This window comes from Podarcis gaigeae (genome assembly GCF_964106915.1).
Source record: "Podarcis gaigeae genome assembly, chromosome: 11".
Lineage (NCBI taxonomy): Eukaryota > Metazoa > Chordata > Lepidosauria > Squamata > Lacertidae > Podarcis > Podarcis gaigeae.
In genome coordinates this window covers 23,768,808-23,780,618 of record NC_139687.1, presented here as the reverse complement: position 1 = coordinate 23,780,618, position 11,811 = coordinate 23,768,808, and the positions used below count along the sequence as shown (strand labels likewise).

The window sequence follows — 11,811 nt, the reverse complement described above, 5'->3', positions numbered from 1 at the left end:
AATCTGTCACTTATGTTTAAAAAAAGGGAGGGGGGAGTCAACAATGGATTTGTCATGTGGCTGGCTAATATGGATCTGAGTAAAAGAAAAGTGATCTGTTAAGAGGATCTTCACAAATATCTTCTCGAGATGGTATTCGTTTTATACTACTTGGCGAGAATGAACTTAAAATTAAGGTCCTTTTTTGCGTAACAGTTGTAATGTCGGCCATCAATAATTAAAATATACAAGCCACGCAGGTCAGGAGCATCCTTGCTAAACCTTATCCAGAGATCCCACCTTTGTTCCTTGATCATACAAAGCAATCAGAAAGACCTAATTAAACTTAACACCTTTACAACCGCTGTGCTGCGAGGGGATTAATTTGTCAATTATTTTAAAGCTGATTGTAGTTCATATCACAGAAACAGACAGCTTCCATGGTCCTTTTAGATAAATAATAGATTAACCTAAGAACCACAACTTTTAGGTAGATTTCTTTGGAACCTTTATTGAACATATAAAGGTACATCAATATTTAATTTAAATACTCAGCTGCCTAAATCTGACAGAGTGTCTCAGCAGAACAACTGCTCACTTTGCACTTCCTATTTTTGCGCCCTATGTCCAACTAATATGAGATAACAAGCCCAGTAATAGCCATGACAACCACTTTCCATTCTTGCCACAAATAAGTATTCACTTTCCTTTAATTCCTCCTTGGCAGAAATCTTTTAAGCACAACCAAAACACCTTAAATATCCACCTACTTTCAACTCCCCCCCCCCCAAAAAAAGAATTCCCAACTGAAGCAATTGTGCTAGGCAGTGCAGAGAATGAACAGTGATTGCATTTTATGACAGGGATAAATGACGGGTTTAATCTACAGTTCTTCTGCTTTGATAATAGAAACACTCAATCTTCATTGGGAGATTTGTCAACTGAAGAGCAACTTGGATAGAAAATAGGTTTAACTTCTTTTCCAAGAACACAGAGACCCTGCAAGCTCTAAACACTTTTGTAAACAACTACATTACAGCAACACCAAAGGTGTCTAAAAGCAGCAACTGCCTTTTAATAAATCAGAATGAGATCTGTGATGGTACAAGCCCCTTAGTAGCTTGCACACATCAGTAAACCACATTTTAAAAGCTGAGAAGAAAGTAGTCCCAAGAAGGGATTCTGCTCTGCTTCTGCATCTGCTATATGTGGATAATAATCTAGGCCCTACAAAGTTGTTGCAAAGATTACTGAAATAAGGTTGGGAAAGTGTTGTGTGAAAACAAAGTATTAATTAGCATTATTAAGGGTAATTATAAAGCCCACAACTCAAGAATATACCCCAACCCATAAATACTATTTCTAAAAAATGCACACATCTAAACTGCTAGTAAAGAAAAAGAGAAATGATTTTCCTTGGTATTATATGAAATAGATATGATGTCATAAGCCTCCATGTATTGCTTCTGATGAAAACCCTGTCATATCTCAAACACTGATGGAGAAAACATCTCCAAGGAGCAAGGGGCAATATATAGCTATCTTGGACAACAGCTCTTGGATATAGAAAGGCCATTCTAACCAATTCTTGCAAGAGAAAAGAACTACAAAAGAACACAAGTTTAACATTAAATAGCTTTCACTTTCTGCTGAATTTCCCAACGGTATTTAATTGTGAAAATAAGAAATACAAAGCAGCTTTAATTTATCAGTCAAACTACATATATTAGCATTGTTCTATAGCTTAAACCTGTGAAATGGGACCATCCTTAAAAAAAAAACAACAACCCATATTTAAATATGCAAAAATCCTTTATAAAGCCTAGCTGCTTATTTGTATGTACTTTTTAAAAATTATATATGGATGTTCTATGATGACCTATATTTGTAATGCCTAATAAAGGTTTGGCAAAGTAGAAGCATAAAGCCTAAAAGGATCCTGAAACAGAGGTTGATTACAAATAACATTTATTTATTTATTTATTTATTTATTTATTTAGTTAGTTAGTTAGTTAGTTAGTTAGTTGTTTTTCATAGTGAATATATCTTCTGGAAAATCTTATGTAAAAACTCTGTAGTTTCTTCACAGTGGCAAATAAAAGATCTATAAAAGTCATACAACCAGGTTAGTAAACAAATTACAATTCACATACTCATCAAACTGGGATGAGTACCTGCAAATGCATATTGAAATGTGAGATTCTTCAGCCTCAAAAAAGGGCAAGGTGAAAGCGGGCGTGCATATACATGAATAACTATGTCACATATCTCCTCATAAGCACAGAGGAAGCGGTTCGTGCCCACTGCACATACAGGAGTCCTTTATCACTGGGTATGTGATCTACACCTGTGAAGGAATCTGTTTTTTCCTACACGAAACACCTTTCTGACATAAAACAGCATGAAGTCTGTAATCATGCTTGATGATAGTATATACATAGATTTCGCTTCTGTGCCTTCCATGTAGCAACAACTGAAATGAGGGAAGCTGCCCAAAATAAGGAACTCCATTTGGAAGCCAGAGAAGTACAGTGGTACCTTGGTTTTCGAACGTCTTGGAAGTTGAACATTTCGGTTTTCGAACACCAAAAACCCAGAAGTAACTGCTTCGGTTTTCGAACGCTTTTCAGGAGTCGAACATGCCATGCAGCTTCCATATTGAGTTTTCTGTAAGTAAATGCTTCCATTTTCAAACGTTTCGGAACTTGAACGGTCTTTTGGAACGGATTACGTTTGAAAACCGAGGTACCACTGTACTAAAATAAATAATGGCTAATCACTAGTGCCAATTAAAGCCCATGGATCAACTTTCTGTTGACAAAAAATATTTTTGACAAGCTACAAGTTATTCATTAAATTCCAATAAAAACTAGGAGATGGTACATATATATGGTACTAGCACTAATGAAGGATGGTCTTCAGTCCATAGGCAGAAGCGAACAGTGTTCCTCTTGCAGGTGTTTTCTCTGTGATATTTGGTTCAAATACTCATGGTGAACTCTGTGGACAGAGAAAGGTATCCAGTGTCCAACTCTCACATTTGTTCTGGGCTGAAAAACTTTTATGCAACCACCACCTTTGCCTTGCTTACAATTAATGGACTAGGCAGGTTTATGTGCTATCCTGCTGCTCTACAGGTATTATTTCCTCAAGTCATTTTTTTAAAAACAACAACAACAAATGTTTGACTTTTTAAAAACCTAATAGTTGAATGAATAACATTCTCAGGTGGCCCAATTATAATTCCTGCCTGTAGCTGCAACACAATGAAAGGTTTGTGGAGTCATTTTGTGTGATGTGCTATGCACTTGATCTGTTAAGGCCGATATGTTCCAGAGAGTTTCAATGATTACCTCAGTGCTTAGGGGCTTAGGACTAGTTGAATAACACACACACACACACACACACACACACACACACACACACACACACACACAGCACAACATCTGCATTCTGGATTTCCTGAATGTTAAGGCAAACAATGTGCTTCGATTTAAATTATGGATCGAAAGCAACAGCAGTGGCCTGGTAATGAATGCACCTGGTGAAAGCCAGTGTTCACCAGAATACTGATGCAACACTTTGTCAAAATGAATTACAGAAAGGGCAGAATTAAGACCTTTAGAGGCCCTAAACACTGAAAGGATTATGGTGTCCTCCATACGTAACACAAAATAAAAGCAACACTAAACCATCAAATAAAGTATTATATTTTTAAATGACACAAATATTATGCAAATCTAGTCAGCCCTGAAACACTGTTGTTCATGTGAGTTTTTTATTCTTCGCAACTGAGAAAGAGAGTTTTCTGCAGAGCAGTTAGTAATTATCAATGTTAGAAAAATATGCAGTGCAATCTCTACATTTGGAAATACTCTTTGTATTCCCTCTTTCATGAAGTGTCATGAAGTGACTGAATTTCACTTCTCCTGTTTCATTAAACTTTGTGCACATATAACAGTGGAACTGCTGCAGTTCTCCATATGTTCAGGTCATTAGTGGTCATTAATGGTCTGCTAATGATTGTCAGAAGTTTGGACTATTAAGGAATGCAGTTAATGAGTTAATTTTCTATGAGTCAGCAGAGATGACTCATTCCCCACAATGCACCAGCAGACATCTTTTGACTCTCTTATCTGTGTTACTGGGCAGCGTTGGCGAGTAACTTTGCATATAAAAAGGATCAGGTTACAGCATACTGTTTGGGCCATGGTAGGAGATTGCAAGAAGTGTTGTAGGCATTGTTGAAAGTTATCTGTTAGGACTGTGGATTCGAGTGAAGACTAATTGAAGTGATCTTCAGAGGAATAAGTTCAGTACTCAGATAACAGTTGAGGAACTTTGCAAGGACTTGGTTCTCTCTCTCTCTCTCTCTCTCTCTCTCTCTCTAATTTTTATACATTTCAAATTAAACATTTTACAAACTTAAAAATATCCAATGACTTCTCTTCTTCTCCTTCCATGGTTCATATTAGATACAATACTTTCCTGCATATTTTACTATAACCATTCAAAACAATTTTACACGTTTACATCAATCAAATATTGTTAACTCTGTTGAATTCATCTTAATGCTGCCAGTGCTTTCAGCTGTATACAATTATCTTCCATATATTCAATAAATATTTTCCACTCTTCTTTTCTGGCCCCTGGGAATTTCTGTCTGGTTTATTCCCAACAAAGAGGATTCTGGTTTTGGGGGGGAAGGTAAATGTAAACTTTTTTTCCAATTCATTATAAATCATTTCCCAATATTCTTTCACCTTTCTACATGTCCACCACATATGAAAAAAGGTTCCTCCCATTTCTTTACATTTCCAACACGTATCTGAGTCTGCTTTCTACATCTTAGTCAGTCTATTTGGAATTAAATACCATCTATGAATCATTTTCAAGCAGTTCTCTTTCAGAGAATAACACACAGTAAATTTCAAATCACTTTTCCAAAGTTTCTTCCAAAGGTTTAGATCTATATTGTGTCCTGTATCTATTACCCAGTATCTATTGCCCAGTGTGTCATAGATGCTTTAACTAGCTCGTCCTTTGTTTCCCATTCTAATAAGAAATTATACATTTTATACAGAAGTTTATCCTTATTTTGTAACAGTTCTTTTTCAAATTGTGAGCTTTGGTCCAAATCCGCCCCCCTTTTTTTGGTCAACCAGGTGGTATTGTAACATATCCGTAACTTGGCTTCTTAAGTTCTCCGTAGGTTTCAGTCTGGGTTCGCCCATTGCATAGTCCAGCAATTCCCTGTAAGTTGCCCATTGTCTGTCCATATCAACTCTCTTAATAGTAATTGCTTTGATGGTGTCAGGCGGCAGAGGATCCAACCCCCATGGCAGGATAATACAAGGAAAAGTTCTTACCAACTGCTTTTTATTCAATATACGGGTGCTGAAAAGTGCCCTCTGCCTTTGAGCTCTTTGCTCTCCTACTTCTAATGCTTGCCGGGTTCTGGGAGAGGGGGATCTGGAATGCCTTCTAAAGACACTGTGTCCGTCAGCTTTCACCCTTCTGGTGCTTCTTCTTCCTCCTCCTCCTTTCCCATTATTTCCCAGCTTTTCCACTCATCTGCCTCTGAGCGGTGATCTCTCTCAAACCCCTGAACCGTCTTCTTCTCTGGAAGGGTCAGGCTGGGGAGGCGGTATCCACCACTCCTCCTCTGCCCAGTCCATGACAGCAACCTAGACTGACTCATATATTTCTTTTTAAGGGTTAAGAAAGATATGGGCTTAAACTGACCTTAATAGAGGTTAGTCAATGCATTGATAATTTTCGATTAGTAAACCAGACTTCCAATCTTGCTGCAAACAATTTAAATATGTAAATGTCACAATCATTATTTGTACCCCTACAATCAGACATTGTAAACCACCCACGGATGTTTGAAACCCGATTTTGTAACGTATTAGCCTCTTTATGCTTTGTTAAGTTCAGCTAGATAGGCTCTGAAAAAATGGAGGCCATCTTATGAAGTTTCCTGTTCGTGTACAATATTGTTAAAAGCTCCAAATAATTATGCTGCTAAGTAAAAGGGAAATGCTGGTGTCACCCACAGCAATTGCAATGTTTGTAGCTGTCATAAGAAAACCAAACTGATGTCTATAGACCAGCTTTCCCTGTATAATTTCTCTCTCTGAAGCACTGTGTATTTTTGTAGGTCAATAGCTGTACTTTGAGGGTTTGTAGTTATTAAAGGTTAGTGGTTCTTTTACCACTTCACTTCTAATTTACAGTAGAAGCAAGACAAAAAGAAATGTAAGTCATCTATACTCACTTGTTTCCTGTTTGTAGATAATTTATGAAAAGGGATTTATTAGAAATTATAAACAATGTGGGGATGAATTGGTTAAACTGGAGATGTGAAATAATCTGTCTAAAACTTTTCTTCCTGAGCAATTCAGTAAGCACTTTTCAGTCATAGACTTAATAGAAAGCTTCTCCATTTCCCTTCAAAAGCATATTTTGTTCTATCTTTTAAAAAGCTAATGTTGCAAATCTAAATTTAAAATAAGAACATGTTGGATAGGGTTGGAGTGGATGAAAGCATTGAAGTAAATTGTTTTCTAATAGGATTCTCTGAGTGAGAGGATCTGGTATACCCAATATTACACACAGTACTCCATATTACACAATATTGCACACAATTGCTTCATATTTGATTTGAACAAATTACAGCCATTTGTGGCTGGAAATAAACGCTGCATACTTAGAAAAGATTAGGTTTTGTAATTCTCTACAAGAACCACAAGTTATTTCAAGTCTTTCTTTTTTGTTTAAACCCATTTTTTAAATACTGTTTTATTTTAATATTTACCAGCTTACTGAGATAATGTGAAGGAAACTTCTGTACTATCTACCAGAAATAGCCACATGACTTGATATTGACATTATCTACCTTTTTAACAGCTCTTTGTCCTTTGATATTAATATGGCAAAGTTATATTAATGATCAGATAAATATAATTCTCAGGCTTACAGTTAAAAGCACAGGGAAACATTCCCCACTTTCAATGCATCGTAAGATTTATTTCAGATCCTAATGTGATGGGATGATGAGCTGCTTGTGCGTAAAAGCTTAGTCCTTCAGAGCTTGGTCCTGGTTGTCAAAGCTCTGTCTATAGCGGAGCCCCTTAAACATGACTCCCTCAGTCGCTGGCAGAATCCGACAGTGGGCGTTTGCGGAATCTCTTCCAACATAAAAGTTCCTTAACGGAAACGCGTCTTCGGGATTCTCGGCGCGACAGTTTCCGGCGAGGAGTGGGTGTACCTATAGGAGGTCCTGAAACCTCTCCACTGTTTTCACTGGAAGTGTCCCTGAGCCCTCCCTCCAATTCGCTTTCCCTTGGAGCTCCCTCTCTCCCCCTGCTGGTTCCCTCCTCTGCTGCTGAGTCTCTCCTAGCCTCTGTGAGCCCTTCCACTACCTGCCTTTCCGATGGCAGTTCCCTGACATCCACCTCCCCTCCAGGGTCCCCTTCACCCCCTTCCGCCCCTTCCTCCACAGGTGGTGAGGATGCAAAACCCCTAATTTGGCACTTGATTTGGGAATCCAATTTGATTTGGACCAATTCAGAAGCTGCCTAATTTGACTTGGGTCCAAACCAAAACCCCAATATGGAAATCATATCCATCAACTATTATGAAGAACATTTTGTAATGGCTGTAACAATTTTACTTTTGGAAATAACTGGATGAAATTTTTGTGGTTACGTTTGATTATTATTTATTTTGTCTCGCCAAATCCATTATAAAAAGTAAAATATATAAGACATAATAAAAACAGAATAAAATACATTACAAAGATAAAATAATTACTTTTATAAAAGAAGAAAGAAAGTGTGGTGAATACTGCAAATTTTCAGAAAGATACCTGCTGTGCTTTCCTGTAAGGACAGTAGTTAAAAAGGTAACCACTTAACACCCCCTACTGTTCCATATAAACATTTGTATGAAAATAGCATACAGTACAGAGGTACCTTTTGGTAAGAAACTTGCTGAAATTCAGAAGAATGGATAAGGCATTTTGTACTAGGTGCCTTGAAAATTGATTTGGAGGGGGGTAATAAAAGGGATTCACTTCCCTCCCTGTGGTTTTGTGGAGAAGAATGTTGGTATGAAAACAGTATGCATTCAAAGATGTACAATGGTCATGTTACAGTGCCAAAACATTATGGGTTGTATCGAACCACTGAAATTAATGAACCTATGTTAGTCATGACAATTAATTTCAATGGGTCTACTGTGAGTAGGCATAATACTGGATACAACTAAGTACTTATGTAGATAGAATAAGGACTTCATCCCCTCTGCTCCAACATGTCTACCCAGAAGAGCTCTGGAGGGTTGAAGGGACCCCCATAACAGGTTTAGGAGTGTGTGGAGGACGGGGAGGGGAGCCTCATTGCATAAGGGGACCATGCTCCATGCATAAATATTCCACTTGCTGCCACATTGAATTCTTTCCCATAAGTTTATGATGCAGACATGTATGTGGGAAAGGAAGAAGATGGCCCAAGCAGCTTGAAACTGAAGCCAGACTGTGACTGAAAATGCTGCATTTACAGGGTTTGAGAAGGAATATAACAACAGATTACTTCTTCACCAGTGTGGCACTATCCAGCAAATTTGCGATGAAAACTTGACTCCACTTGGAACATTGGAAAATGTACAGTGTTTCTCTCCAAATGTCTTTGGTCTGTGCGTTTTAACCCACAGTGCTTTGGAAACTCTGAATGGCTATCATGTGCCAGAAGATACAGGATGGCCCTAACTTGGATGGCTTTAAGATTAATGGAAGATAAACTAAACAACAGAACCATGTTTTACTTCCACTGTCGGAGGCGGTACACCTCTGGATTCGGAATTGCAAGTGAGGAGACTGCTATGGCGCTCAGTCCTGCTTGACTTCCCACAGCCATCTGGCTGATCACCATGCCTGACTAGGTGGGTTTTTGGTCGGATCCAGAAGGGTTTTTCTTGTGTTCTTAATGGCTTTGGTTGAATATGAATTGTAATGCATACTTAACCATTAGAGCAGCTTAAGAACAAGAACAAGAACAAGAACAATTTATTGCTTATACCCCGCCCATCTGGCTGGGCCTCCCCAGCCACTCTGGGTTGCTACCAACAGATAGCTGTTTATTTCCTTGACATCTGATGTGAGGGCGGGCACCACTACTGAGAAGGCTCTCCGCCTGGTTAGTCTACTTTTTCTTTGGTTAAATGATTGCTTATTTAAAATATGTATATCTCACCTTTCTGTCTGACAACAATCCTTTAAGTGAGCTGACAATAAGGGAAAACCAACATGCAATCAACATAATAAATGTTTAAAAAGGAAGGAAGGCAGTGATGACTGATGAAGGCTCTAGGGCAGGCATGGGCAAACTTGGCCCTTCGGATGTTTTGGGACTACAATTCCCATCATCCCTGACCCCTGGTCCTGTTAGCTAGGGATGATGGGAGTTGTAGTCCCAAAACATCTGGACGGCCAAGTTTGGCCATGCCTGCTCTAGGGGTTCACAAAATGTGAAATGTTCTTAGCTGCTTACTTAGCAACTATGCAGTAGCAGGTGACATGGTGGGGGATACCAGTGTTGCTGCATCTTACTGGGACAGTGTGGGGATGGGGCAGGGGTGAGGTTGGGGCTGTATAGGTGCACAGACAGAGCTAATTCCTGCACTGTCCCAGTTGTGGGGAACCTCCTCATCTGGGCAGCTTACCCTTGAGGAACAATGACACTAGATGTCATGTCCTTAGTCATTGGGTGCTACTGCTCTTATGCAAAGACCTCCAACTATGTCTTATATCATGTTCCTTGAAACTGAGCCTCCATTAACTGGGCAAAACAATGAAAGTCATTTTAAGAATACTTGGTTTAAACTGATAAAACAACACTTAAGGCTTTATGGAGACATAAAATTGCTATTTCTCATGGTCCTAAGATTATGAAGCCAGTTCCTGCCCCCCTATAGCAGTGAATGTGTTGCTTCCACACTGTACTTGGAAATCAAAAAGACCACAGTTAATGGCAACTTAATGAGAAATGAATTAATCTGATTATTTTCATGGTGTGGATCAATAGAATAGCCACTAGTGACATCTATAGCCTAGAGGCAGTTATATAATCGATGGAATCAAACAGAGCCTGCCTTTACTCAGGCCTGCAGTTTCTCTGATCTTTTTTGGCAAGGCCCTTGACGCCTTTGTAATTCTAAATTTATTTCAAGTGCGTTTCAAAGAAATTCTGAAGAGATGATGTCATGAAGAGTATTTTGGTATTGATTGCTGAAATCTATTGCTGTATGCCCCATCTATTTCTCTTTGTTTCTGAGCTCCTTACTTGCATGTCAGGCAGTGCCACATAAGAAGGGAGTGGCTATCAGGTATAGCAATATTAAATAACATTTGGGAAAAGGCTAAGAAGCACCTGGGGGAGGGGCAGACTGGACCAATGTGTAGCCCCCACCCAACTTTATGAAAGAACATTTTTCTGCCGCAGTGGCATTCGAAAACCCTTCTCATTAATGTTCTGGGCACTGGCATTTGGAAGAAGAAATTAGTTCTGCATGAAGTTAGAAAAGCGAAGGAAGTGGTTTTGTATGATAACTTCTCTATTCTCTGGATGTGGAAGAGGCATGTAGCTCTTAGAGCTGCCAACACGGCATTTTAAACATTTTAAATTCAGGATAGAGCTTCCGAAAATTTGTTCTTTTTATGGCTACTTTCCTCATTCTCCTGCACATAAGAGGTTTAACAAGCAAGTTAAATGACCCCCAATAGTCCCCCTAATGCCACACTTTACAGCATTCTCATCAAGATACCCAATATACGTTTCCCATTAATCAGAAACAGTTTTCCCCATTTGTGCTGCAGCCGTCTCGCAGATTTTTATTCCTGCTAGCTCAGTTGTCTCCCTACACAGCATGCAGTCCCTTTGTAGGAAGCCAGGAAAGTATAAGCCAGCAATTAAAGGAATAAAGAATATACAGTATGCGTAGTTTAACTGATGTTGTACTAAAAACTGTTTGCAACATCAAGGTCATTGATTGTCTTTAGCAGCTCAAGACAGGATAAATATATTGCTTTTATTAAGTCTTTCCTGATTGTACAAGCTGTTTTAACTAAACCCACAAAAGATATGTATGTAAAATTGATCAGGTGACTCGGGGTCAAATCTAAATCTCAGGGTCAAGTAACCCTTTGAACAGCCTAAGTAGATAATCTTAGCCCAATTCATCAAAGGAGACTCTCACACACTTTTCTTCTCTTGGCTTTTACAAAACCTCCAAGTTTAAGGTATTATGTTCTATCAATTCCCAAAATAGTGGTTCTTCAGCTCGGAAGCTAGACTTTTTATAGCTTCATATTTACAATTTGCTTTTGTAAAAAGAGAATGCAGGAAGCAGGAGCTTCTTAACGTGTTTCTAAACGGTAAAGGGGAAAAAATATATGGGAAATTTAAGAATCAAGGCCATTGAGTTGAAACATTTCTCCTCTGAGTGAGCTACACAAAGCTCTTTGGTTCATCTGTTTTTACAATGAGGATTTGTGATCAAGGTTACTGAGCTGAAAATTATTTCTTTTGAAAGTCAGACGGCAGTATTTTTTTGCTATTACTGCATTCTGTGTTTTAAGACAAGACAGACTGCTTTATTAATGTCATGACCCACTAAAGACAGAAATTATAAAATTCAGAAAGCAGCAAAAAAATGTACTAACATCACTGACTCAGTATCAGAGACGCTTATCATATGCCCAATATGCATTTGCTGCTTTTTTGGGTTAATAACTGCTAATGTGAATGCAATTGTGTGGAGTAAATGGAC

At 38.5% G+C, this 11,811-nt stretch overlaps 1 protein-coding gene across 1 annotated transcript in view; it reads right to left on the bottom strand.

Annotated features, from left to right (window-relative positions):
• Positions 1-11,811, bottom strand: part of FBXL17 (F-box and leucine rich repeat protein 17) — a 146,496-nt gene that overhangs the window by 2,801 nt on the left and 131,884 nt on the right. The gene's annotated exons all lie outside the window — the stretch shown is intronic.